The sequence below is a fragment of the Lycium barbarum genome, chromosome 9, assembly GCF_019175385.1.
Source record: "Lycium barbarum isolate Lr01 chromosome 9, ASM1917538v2, whole genome shotgun sequence".
NCBI lineage: Eukaryota > Viridiplantae > Streptophyta > Magnoliopsida > Solanales > Solanaceae > Lycium > Lycium barbarum.
This window is the reverse complement of record NC_083345.1, coordinates 95,884,466-95,898,479: the sequence shown is the minus strand read 5'-3', so window position 1 is coordinate 95,898,479 and position 14,014 is coordinate 95,884,466.

The following is a 14,014-nucleotide window of genomic DNA, read 5'->3' as shown; positions in this document are numbered from 1 at the left end:
GCCTCCATTTCTTATTAGCAAATCAACTTTTTTTTTATAATTAGTTCTGTGGGTTGTTTTCTTGGGTTTCCTTTTAGGTGGTGTCCGGAATGTGGACCAATCAAGAGTTTTAATAATATATATAATTTTACACAAAGCAGTTATATTAGATAAGCATTTAGGCAATATATAATTCATTTTTCTTATACCTCGTTACTCCGAGGCTATTAGCGTATGAAGTAAAATTGTGTCATATGTAAAACAATTTTATTGTTCCCAAAAATAAAAATCCCAATGCTCTTTATTAATAATATCTTCCCAAGTGGGATTACAAGGCTTTAACAGTAAATAAATGCAGGAATATCCACCTGCAAAACAAAACACTATTAGCTCCCCGCCCCTAGGAACAATAATTTATTTCACATAAGGTACAATAATGCTTCCAAATAGCAAGTAGTGGGATGTAGCGCCTTCGGGTTTTTAAACCGTCTGAACACAATAAGGTGTCTATCCTGTCCGATTCAGGTAGGTCTGAGATACTCAAACCAGTCTATGGTCAGTATACGCTATACTAGTAGGATTTGACTTTGCTCTACACTAGTTATTCTAGAGTAGTTTTTCAAGCAAATGACATAGGTTACCTGAGCGGACAAGCTAGGGGTGGGTTCTCTAAGGATATGGGTTGACGCATGCCCATTTGACCTTAGAGACAGCCAAAGAAAGATAGCAAAAGGGTTTTTTAGTGGAGGTATGACCGCAGCTCATCCAGCGTCATCACTCTTAGAAACAAAGTGTAAAATAAATGTCAGGAGTGGCGGAGTATGCATGCATGAATGACAGTTATATTTTGCAGAAATTTAAACACATAAAAAGTTTATATTGCTTAAACAATTTTTATCACACAAAACACATAAATTATTAGAACCCTTATGGTTAGAACCTTAAATTTTCCCTAGCAGAGTCACCATCTGTAGGGGTTTTATTTTTTCCGATTCGTATTTGCACTTGCCTCATTTAAAATTGAAAGTGTTCCACGGAAGTACGGTTGTCAATCGTACCGGGAAAAAGGAAAAAATATACTTCTACATGGATGGTGCTCTAAATGGACATAATTTTAAAGTCACCACCTAACTTATAGGTAAGTTAGGAAAACTAATTCGAGAGGGTTCTTTTAAAACGGTTAAATTTTATAAGAAACCAATTTATACCAAAGTATGGGTAAGGGTTTTGGTGATCCCTCGGGGAAGGTGTTAGGCACTTCAGTATCAAGGATCAATAAAATACGATTGACCTGCGGGTTCTAATAGTATGCATTGTAGATATAAATTGTTTTTGATAAAAACTGCTTTTGTTTATATTTCTGCAAATAAAGGTTTGTCATTTTTGCAAAAATACAACACTTTCAAGAAATAAAAGTGGTAGAGTTTTGCCCAAAATTGGGCGTTTTGGGTTTCGGACTAGAACACCTAGGTTAAAACCTGAAGGCGTTAACCTAGGTGGAACACTATGTAAGCCCACTCGAGTTTAGAAAAAGGTTTTTTAGTTTTACAAAAATCATTTTTGGCATTCTCTTATTATCCATATTTTAACCATATTTTATATTTTTGAGATTTTTATCCTTTTTAGTCCAAATTGGTCCAAATCATTTTGTCCTTAATTTATAAAATTTTGATTAAGTCCATCAATTTTTGTCCCAAAAATCATAATTTTAACTACTAATGAAATCTCAATTTTATACAAGTGATAATTAGTCAAAAAGCCGATTTTACAGAAGAATTTTCCAAAGACAGTTTTTTTATTTCAAAAATGGTTCTGCAACTCTAAATATGTGATAATTTAAAGGGTTACAATAAATCATACTCAAACTGAATTTAAATAAATAAATGAGATAGGGAGTTGGGCCGACCAAGTCCAACAGAAAAATGTATGAATAAATATTTTCCGCTCCAATATGAGCTCCAATGCTTATTCCATCCATGGTAAGGGTTGACTCGATCTAATGGAGTTGGTGGGCCTCGATAGACCTACCAACAAATTGGGGAGGTTACAAAAGATAGGTGTACAAAACATTAGTAAATAGCCGAGGTCAATTATTTAATTTAGAAAGCCAAAAAATGAATTACAATGCTTTCAAGCCCATAATTATCATACTCATAAATAAAAGGACAGTTTATGCAAAAATGCCCAGCAGCGGCAAATTACTAAAATTATAGTGGCCCAGGATCAACTATATTCAAGAGATTAACTCCTCATTCTTTCAAAACAAACAAGTTTTATTGATTAAAAAGTTCCTCATAATCAAATTAAGGCAAACTGTTCAAGTGAATATAGAAGGTGCAAGCCACAAATCTTAACAAGACTCAAAAAGAGGCCACTTGGTTTTTCTGAGACTCACTCAAAGCTTCAAAACAAGACTCCATCATTCATTTTCAAAGAAAACTTTTTACTAATCCAGTTTTAGAACCTAAGACTATCATATTTTTCTAAAATAATGATTTGAACTGCTAAGTGCACTTTAAAACAATCAATATCCAATCAGATGATAAAAGAAAGTTAACTTCTCAACACTCAAGATTAAAACAGACTAGGCACATTTTGAGACTTAGAGATATATTAAGTCACCAAACACACAACCTCTATCCTATAATCTACTCACCCAATTTCTTAATTATTAAAATAGCCAAACAAGATAAAAAAAAATGCATAAAATCGCCATGGACTATTGACAGATTCACAAGAACTAATTGTATCCTATCATAAACTAACAAGAATGACTAACTATACTTAAATCTATCAGTGTCAATAAAATAGTGTCAAAGCTCCAACATAAACAATTCTTTTTCTCATTTTTATCAAACTTAGCTAACCCAAGATCACTTAACATCATATAAATCAAGATTTTAATTCATTTTACAGTTTCAAATGACATCAAACTCACATACTATCCACTTAATCATCAAAACAGGACTAAGTGAGCAAATAATTATGTTTAACTAACACAAGCATCATAATAAATATATAATCATAACTAGAATGAACTAAATGATAGACTAAGAGGTTACCTTTTAATGGGCAACCTAAAGATCAAAAGGAAGGATTGAATCCACCAAATTCAAGCACCAACACTTCACAAATCTTTGAAATCCCCTTTGTCTTTTTAAATTTTTGGATGATATCCATATTCTTCTATATATATATATATATATATATATATATATATATATATATATATATATATATATATATATATTGCATTTATATTTTTTGTAGTGTATTTTGAGTAAGAGTGTGTATAGGCTACTAAGTTTTTGAATATATAAATCAAACCTTAGTTTTTTTTTTGTGCTAATTTTCGAATTCCCTTTTTTTTGTTTTCTCTCCTCCTCCTTATTTTTTCTTCAATGTCAATAGCCATTCTATTTATAGGCAACCAAATTTCCAGCCCTAGGCACCAAAATAGGCCATTTGGCCGTGGCTCCCCCCCCCCCCCCCTCCAAAACTCTTAATTTTCAAAAGACCTTATCCATAATTTCATGTCACACCCTAACCTCGCGAGGGTGTGATGGGCACCCGACCCTTACTTAGGGTCGAGCGAACCCGCTGACTCTTACTACACACATAATCGCTTAGGACTCTTAAGTCAAAAAAATGAAACACATAATAAGGGCTTTCAGAAACATTCTTTTCGTCGTTCTCAAGTCAAGTAAAATCTGTGGTCATTTGGACTTTGTAACAATATGCATAATGGTACGTCGGCTTACAGAACCGATTACAAGACTGACTTTCTATACCCACGACTCTGTCTGCAAAGTCTCTAACATCAATCAGGAATCATAACATATATACTCTGACTCGGCAACACTACGGAAGGAAATGGAGCTCGCCAATCCTGCTGGAACATCTTCTATCAATGTCTTCTACTCATCTGTGTGTCCCTGCGTGGCATGAAACGCAGCCCCCGAAGAAAGGGGGTCAGTACGGAATATGTACTGAGTATGTAAGGCACGAAATACAGTAAAGCGGATCACAACTGAAACAGATATTTACCAAAAACAAGTATGACTTTTAAAAACATCAATGCACTTGCCTTTTGAAATGAAAATCATGTATGTCATCATCATATATCATATATACATATAACGTGCCCCGGCCCTCTAGTGAGGGACGCGGTGAATAAAATCATCATATATGCATGTAACGTGCCCCGGCCCTCTAGTGAGGGACGCGGTGAATAGGATCATCATATGCCATCCTGGCCACCACCCCCATATCATCATATGATCATATACATACATATATATATATATATATATATATATATATAACGTGCCTCGGCCCTCTAGTGAGGGACACGGTGAACAATGCAGTGGAGTACGCACGAGAACATGCCCTGGCCCGGGACGCAGTGAAGGATACATTGAGGCATGCACGAGCAGAGTAGTGAGAAACTATATGCACATAAATCAATTTTTAAGACTCGATGGATATGTACACAAACGACACTTGAAGGATCACAAACACGTTTCGGGTCAATCCGAGTTAGTATAAGAAAGTTATGGACATTTTATTATAGAAACTTCTACGAACGTTTCAGAAGCTATCTTTGGAAAATCAGAGCAATGGTCTTATCAAGTACCTTTCAAATATCGCTATGGATCAAATCAAAATAGAACTTTTGGAACCACACACACGTATCAAAGCATAGCAAAACAGTTTTCGGAAGTCAACAACATTAGCCATCCTAGTGGCTCTAAGAATAGGAGTTTGTTTGAAATCATACATATGCATTGTCTTTTTGTTTCACAAGGATCATGCCAAAAGAAAGAAAGAGTAAGCCTTACATACCTGTTCCACGTCCTAAGCTAATCCGAACTTAAGTCTCAGCTTTCCCAAGATCTACAACAATGTTAATAGATACCAAACATTAGCTACAAATACTCAAGAGTCCAATCCCTACTAACACTTCTTCTACAGAAATTTCGGCAACATTTCCCCTGTAAATACAACCATCCCGAGAATCCAACTTGGCCAAATTATCAACAACATCCGAGAATTCAAGTCGGCCAATTTATCAACAACAATCCGACAACACTCCGAAATCTGCCAAACTTAATAAGGACAACAACAACATATTCCTTTCTTCCAAATTCTTGAACTACACCAACAATCTACACATTAACAACTTCATTCACATAATTACAAGAAATCATACTAATGGCACATTAACTTCTTCAAAAATCCCGCAACGATTACAACTTCATTTCAGCCATCAAACCTTCCTTTTTATCATGGAATCCACAACAACAACAATCAAAATACTAAATAAAATCAATTCATCACATCTTATCAACACAACCCTATTCGGCCACCACCAACCTACACATATTTCGTGAATTTCATCCATCTCTACATACTACAACATTCACAAATCATCCATAACACATGAAAGAGAGGATTAAACCTTACCTTTCTCCACTTATCTCTTCACTCGGCTAGGGTTGTATATTGCACAAATGAATGATTTGATTGCTCCAACAACTCCTTCATGTTAATGAGGACCTTCCAATTGGTTGAAATACTGGAAGAAAATTATTTTTCTTGATCAACTCCAAGGCATCCAATTTTGGGAGCCATGGCCGAATGGTTCTCTATTTTTCTTGCTTGGAATTTCTTGAATAGGAAGGTGATTAATATGTCTTGCTAGGTAAGCTCCCTTCTATATATATAGATACATAGTCTATAAAGGAGTGGACACATGCCCCACCTCATGGCTTGAGTTAATTTGTCAAGCCATGGGTGGGACCCACACACACACACCACACGGCCAAGTTGGAAGGTCTTGAACCTTCTTAAATTTTTTGTGAAATTCCCTTCTTGCCCCTAGCCTTCCTCAATATTACCATGAACCACTTTGTGAATTTCCCTTTTTACCCTTAGCCTTTCTCAACATTTCCATACTAATAAACAACTTGTATATTAAAATAATTCCGGGAAATGGCCTTGCCCTTAACGTACCACGACTATCTTGAAACATCCAAATGTACAAAGTACGGGATATAACATTTCAAAAATAAAATAAAACAAAAATCTAACTAACAAATTTTTACCCTAATTAGAATAAAACAAAAGAATTTCAATAAATTTGTACAACGATAGTACACATGACCGTACATTTTTCCCCTAAAAACCCTTAATTTTCAAAAGACCTTATCCATAAGTTCAAAAATCAAATAAGACAAAAAAATCCAACTAACAAATTTGTACCCTAATTAGAATAAGACAGAGGAATTTCAACAAATTTGTACTAGGATAGTACACACGGCAGCAACAATCATACAAACAGTACCAACAAAGGTACAAATGAATCAAATTGTTCCATACAAGATAGAAAATGACCCCTCATTCTAATTTAATAAATATAAAATATATATTATAAATACACATATTACTAAGTACAATAATTATTTAGGCTAATTAAAAATTAAAACTCGCAAAGTTAAAATATTAGCTTTAAAACAAGCCCAATATTGACATAGTTTCGAGCAATATTTTAAATATGAAAAAATGCGGTAAAAAATGAGTCGTAGTTCATACATCGTGTAAATTAACAATTGTTCCGGAGTACACGGAGTGGGATGAAAGTAAATTACTCGTATTCTTGTAGTTGTCAGGTTTTTTTTTCCATGAACTAATAATTAAACGTCATTTTTGCAATTGTCTCAGGATTTTTTGAAATTTTAATTTTTAAAGGGTGCATCGCTCGGGAAATTTGAAAATTAAAATACGCATCTTATGAGGTGAAAATTAGGTGTCAACAACTAGGATATGTATGCATGACCAAGTTCAGTTTTCAGCTATGATTGAGACTCTTTAGTTTAGTATTGGGGGAGTGGAGTGATAATGCAGAGGATTGCATGATCTCCATGTCTTCAACAGCGAGCTACTCGAAAGTCAAGGGAGTAAAATTATAATTTCACAAGAATGATTTACTTGTGGTGTGATTGGTATGGGAAAGTTTCAGCATTGTCAAGATAGTATGATAGGTTTGTGGCGCAAGTGTATCAATGACAAATCAACAATTGTAATGACCCGTTTGGTCGTTATTACATTTCCAACCCTTTTACCCATGTTGACTTTTCCTCTAGCCTGGTTAGAGCGTGTTTGACTCATAGGGATGGGTAGCATGGTTCTTGAGGTTATCAGGATTGATTTGAGGAGTTTAGGAGCCCTTAAGTTGAATAAGCGAAAAATGTTGACCAATAATTGACTTTTTCAGTATTTCTATTCTTTTAAGAGTTTTGTCGGTCCCATTAAGTCCGGATGGTTGATTATGACTTGTTAGGGTGGTTGGTTTGGATACCAAGGCACTCAGGGGTGTTTTAGGCTATTGGATGGAAAACTTATTTTGGGGGTTTTCTGGTTTTCTAATGTCTTGCCTCCGCGAGAGTGCTTCCGGCTCTACGGGTCTTCCTAAGTGGGACTCCTCCTGCAGACGCGAGTGCTGTGTCATTTAATGAGGTCCGCCTCAGCATACTGTTATCCACTAAGGCGGGATCACGTAAGCGTAACTGTGTCCGCGGGAAAGAAGATCGCTGAACCAAAAAACTTTTATTTCCCATTTCGAACCATTGCTTCCCCATTCACAAAGTTGATACCCTAAAGAGTTTTGGAGGAGAACTGAAGAGCTTCAAAATTGAATCATCTTTAACCAAGTTCCCTTGACCTTGATTTATGTTTATTTACTTTCTAAGTCAAAACTATGACGAAATTAATGAGATTAGTTGGGGAAGATGGGTTTACAAATCCTAATGTTGACGTTTGAATCTTAAGCTATGAATATGGGTTTATTTGGTGAATCTTGTTTTCTAAACATGGGACCTTGTGAATTAGTAGATGTTAAGCTTGAATCTCTATTTTGTTTAAGAAATTGATTATGGGAAACTAGGGTTTTATCCTAATTTGGGGGGTTTTGATCTAATGTTGGAATTGATGATTAATTGAGTTTATTTAACAATTGGGAAATAGTATTGAGCTTCTTGAACGTTGGGTTACCGTTTTTAATCTTGAAATTCACATTTTGCCTTTGTGGGGCCAATGTTCTCTTTTAAAGTTTGCTTTTCGATTCAAATAAGTGTATAGCAATATGGGTATCGTTAGTCCCCTTTTCCGATTATGCAGTTTACTAGACTTCAAATATTTAGAAGCTCTTCGGTAAGACAAGGCTCACGTTTGACGGTTCGTGACACCTGCTCGGCACTGAGGTAGGTTACGGCTTACTTTAGTTAGACTTTTATTTGTGTGATGTAAGTATGCATAGAATTGATAGGAGAAAGCATGATTAGGTCTTCGGACATGATGTTAGGATGGATATACATTTAGGTTGGTATGACTTCTGATTATGTGGGCTTGTCGCCGTTATTTTTTGCATTGTGGCATATAGTGTACTTGTTTATGTGATTGGAGTGAGGAAAGGTGATATATTCACTATGATGATCGAAACTCAATGATGATTCCATTTCCATGGTTGTTGTGAATTATGCAAGTTTTGATATGGCTTATGGTATTTTGTGATCTCCATAGAGTATTTGTTGGCATTGATTGCGTTAGAATTAAATTGGCTTATGGGTGAATAGCAGTGTTATGAATAGCTGAATACCACCATAGTAGCACACTAATTTAATTCTTGATTCTTCAGGTCTTTGTATCATTAATATGGTCGAGCACGTAGATGCGAATGTGGATATCCACCAAGATATTAAAGAGGAAGATGATGTTTATGACACTGACAAGTTTATGTCACTGGGGTGCCAAACACTATACTTCTCCAAGCTACTTGATAAGAAGCTGTTACATGAAAGAGGAATGCTTATGGATGGAGTTATCGAGCATTTCCCAGGGTTCTATAATCATTTGGTGTCTATTCGTTGGAATTGCTTTGTTACTCCTCCATGTCAAGCCAATGAGCAATGGGTTCGTGAGTTTTATGCAAAATTTGAAGAAGATGGATTTTGAAAATCTGGAAATTATGATAAGGGTAAAGATAGTGAGGTTTGGACCTCAAGAGATCAATGCTTTCTACTACTTGCGCAACCATCTTATTAAGCCAATGACAAATAAGGATGCTTGTCGAAATGGGCGTTGGTTGGTGGACTAAGTATGTGGTGAAGGGGTAAATGAGTAGGTGGAATAGACAAAGTGTGTTGAGATATGAAATCTTAGTTTACCTATCTAAGAAAGATTTGCTGATTGCATTGGTGATCATAATGGTCTAGAGAAGTTGAAATTGGCTAGTGATTAATGGGTTAATGGGTAAGGTTTCGCCTAGTAGTGATAATCAGGTAGGTGCTCGCATGATCAATAATTTGGGTCGTGACAGTTGGTATGTAATGACCCTCCCAGTCATTATGGAAAATAAAGGATCACTCTACCAAATAGAATCCTCCTAAGGGTAGAGCGAGCTGATAGAAACTCGAATGTAGAATTCTAAGAACTAAAAACTTGGCTTAATGTGATTATTGTTTGGTTGTGTTGAGTCCATCTGGGGGTGACGCAGGAAATTAGACCTCCATTGGGAATTCCGAGGCCACGGGTGAGTTTGTATGGTGTTTTTGCATTAGTGTGCATGTTTTGTTTGTGTTATTGAGGCTTTGGATGAGGTGTTGTATCGTAGAGTGAAAAACTGTGGAAATTAGCGAGTTAGCTGGTCCAGTGGCATAGCTGCGGCGGGGCTGCTGTAGTGGTATATTTCTCGCTATTACAGACAGATGGGAATTCGGGGTGTCTGCTATGGCGAACACTAGACCACTGTAGTGCTTGCACTATAATGGGACTGTGCTCGCCACAGAGGAGGTAAGCATTTAGTCTAGGTTTGTACAACGGGCTCTTACCCGCTATAGCGAGACCGCTGCAGTGACAGAATGACCGCCGCATCGGTCGACAGGGGCAGAATCCCAGTTTTTAAACACCTAGTTCCTAACTCTTTATTCATAAAACTCCAAAATAGTTCCCAAGAGCACCTAGGGCAAAATTTTAAGGCTAGGGCAAGAATATTCTTGAGAGGTAAGTCCCAACCATTCCTTCGTTCATTACACATTCATCTCTAAGATTATCATAAGTCTAATAGGTCTACAATGGTGAATTGAGACTAGCAACCCTAGAACCTAATAGACCTTTAATAGTGGTGGATTATGAATATTATTGTGTGATTATCATATAAAGGCTTGGGTTATCACTTTCTAATCAAGAATTGAACCGTTAGAGACATGAACTAAGTGAATTGAGACTTAAGGCTTCATAAAGATGGCAGCTTGACCATAGAAATTGCTTGTAAGAGATAACTTGAATGAATAACCTTATGAATTGATAGTTAGGGATTGTAAGGCCAATGTAGGATGATTTACACCTAGTAAGCATTCACCCATTAGAAAGGGGTAAAGTGGAAGGGTGTTCATTGAATTGATATTGTTGACTAGAGTTATTGTGACTTATTTAGCATCTTAATTGCTAGACTTTGAGCGTTCCGAGGCATTACGGAAGGGAAAGGTTATAGCGAAGTGATTCACTGTCACGACCCTACTAGGGGCCGCGACGGGTATCCGGGGGCTAACCACCGAGCACCACTCATTCTACTACTTATCATGCTCATTACACGTTCCGTTATTAGATTCATACTCAAATTATAAGGAAATCATCTTTCATTTAAAAACATGAATACTTTTATATACATACGCCTCTCGGCTATCAAAATGATAATATACACACATATACATATATACAGTAGTGACCTTGTGAGACCATATAACCCATACTGCGTATCTACGAGCCTCTACTGGAGTGCTAGACTTAAGGACGGGACAAGACCCCGTCATGCCCAAAATATACAAGTACACAAAAGAATAATCATAAGCACCTCCGAACAATGGAGTGCTCTCAAATCAGCTGCTAGCTCCTATGAGTCGGGATCAGGATCACCTCCCTGTCTACCTGTGGGCATGACCACAACATCCAAAGAAAACGGACGTCAGTACGAACATTGTACTGAGTATGAGAGGCATAAACAATAATAAAACTTCAATGAAATGAGGAGGTATCAAATGTAGAGCAATCTATAACTGACTGTGACTCATGAAAGAAATAACACATGCTGACTTACTCATATTCATCGTCATATCATATATGCATAAATGTATAAGCTGCCCGTCCTTATCGGATCAGTGTGATAATCAATAACATTAGCCTGCGTCCAGGCCTCCCACGTCCGGGGTATAAGCTACCCACTATAGTGGTGTGTATATCTGCCCGACCATATAGGTACGGTGTAATATCATCATCATATGGGCATCATAATATGCTCGTCATAATATGCTGATCATACTATGCTCATCATAATACATGCATGAAGACTCAAGGACAACTATACTTTATCGGGGTGACGTAATGTCGTGTTCCCCCGATTTCATTTTGGAGCATTCACAAGCATTCTGCCTCACCTTGAAGGAAGTAGTATATAAGGTGAGTGTTTACAATGCATAACATACTTAACTTAATGGTATTCTGCCTCACCTCGAAGGAAATGATATATGAGGTGAGTGTATACAACCTACGACATCATTAGCGTTATAGGGACGTCATCTCATGAACTCTAGAATCTTTAGACTCAAGCTTATCATCAACATTATTGGACTCATAACATGTCTCTTATCTCATGTAGCTATTCATGATCATAGACTCTTGATTTTCCGGTATATATAGAGAATTCACGGAGAGAAAAGAGAATCATACTATCAGATTCATACCATAGAAAGAAAGGACTAGCCTCACATACCTTTTACGTTTAACTAATCTATCGTTCGCTTGTTCTCCTTCAATGTCACGTTTCAACCTTCAAGAGAGAATTCGCATTAACGTTAGTCAATCGACTATAAGAACGTGTCGCTATTTCTAGGGAAAATTGGGCAGCATTTCCTTTGTTTCTACTACTTTCCCCACATTCTATATCAACTCCCAAATGCTCACAACAACATTCACAATATCATAAACGACAAGCATCATTCATTTATGTTATCCACATTTCACAATTTCACTTTAATTCATCCATAATCATGACCATAGTTCACTATCGTGTTCTTTCACATATAATACTCATTCCATGATCTACATATCATTCATAACCTATTTACAATCTCAACATATCCATTTTCATGATTCATTCCAACTACTATTCAACAATGTCACTATTCACACTTTCATGACCCATTTCCTATATCTTTCTACAATCCCAGTGTCTCCACTTCTCCATACTTTAAATAACATGCAAATGCCATAAAAATTACCTTAGATAGTGTAGGAACAAGTCTTGAGTGGTATTACTCTTCTTGCACCAAAACCCTAGTTCACCTCTCTTGAAATTTCTTGACTTGGATGAACTTTGATGTGCTTCTTACACTTAGTTTTGTGGATTTGATGAAGCTGATCTTAAATTTTCACTAGGATTCTTGTATTGGAAGAGTTTGGAAAGTTCTAGAGAGCTATTGAGTCATGGAGAGAGAAAATGGAATGAATTAAATGAACTTGGGTCATTATTTTATAAATGCAAAAGTTGTCCCGACGTCATTATATGGAAAATTATACGGTCCGTATAAAATATATACGGTTCGTATAATTGACCGTAAAACTGCTCCAGTGAGCGTCTCATTCTGTGTCACTATGATGGCACATTATACGGGCCGTATAATTTTATACGGTCCGTATAATTTGACCGTGAAATCGACCCTTCAGCAACTTCATTCTGTGACAATCCTACGGTCCATTATACGGGCCGTATAACCCATTCTTTCACTGATCTTTTTCTTGCCACTTTATTTGATCTCCAACCCATAGGGAACCTTCTTAGCACTTGTTTATCATTTCATTGACATTCTAAGGGACGTTATAACTCCTCTTCAAGGCACCATTTAGTTATCATTAACTCGGTACTCGTAATTTCTTTCCAATACACATCGTATGCCTTGCCTTCTCTCGGGAAACTTTCTTCTCTTATCTCATGCCTTTGAAATCTTAATTAGGGTCGTCAAAAGTCATTCCTTTCTTATTAAAATATCATATACTCATATTCTTCGTTCATCTATCCTCTGTACGCAAATGGGGAATCTTCCAAGGTGTAACATTCTTCCCCTCTTTTTGAACATTCGTCCTCGAATGTTAAATACTCGGGAATTCTACAAAAATTTCGCCAGAGTTTCCCCTGTAATATGGCTCTACCATCCTGTTTCAACAACCCATAATAATATTGCCTCACAGGGCCACAACACAATAACAATGTAAATTGGCCACACACGACCAGATGTATGAAAAAAAAGCATACATACCTCATAGTGTTAGTGTCTCATCTTGAATCTCTCCTTGGGGTTGAAATAGGTGCGGATACTTGATCTTCATACTCTCTTCTGCTTCCCAGGTCATTTCTTCCCGGTTGTTATTTCGCCACAAGACTTTGACTGAAGCTACTTCCTTATTTCGAAGTCTTCATACTTGTCGGTCTAAGATGGCAATAGGCACTTCTTCATATGCTAGCTTTTCTGTCACTTGGACATCATCAATCGGAACAATCCCCGCAGGATCTCCAATACACTTATGGAGCATTGAGACATGAAAAACTGGGTGAACTAACTCAAGTTCTGAAGGCAAGTCTAACTCGTAGGCTACATGACCCACCTTGCGGATAATTTTATGGGGTCCAATGTATCGAGGACTTAACATCCCTTTCTTGCCAAATCTCATCACCCCTTTCATTGGAGACACTTTCAAAAATACCCAATCGTCAAGCTGAAATTCCAAGTCTCGTCGGCGGTTGTCCACATAAGACTTTTGGCGACTTTGGGCTGTCAACAGTCAATCTTGGATCACTTTAACTTTTTCTACCACTTGCTGAATCAATTCAGGTCCTATTAACTATACTTCTCCTATTTCAAACCATCCAATTGGGGATCTACATTTCCTTCCATATAAAGCCTCATACGGAGCCATTTGAATACTG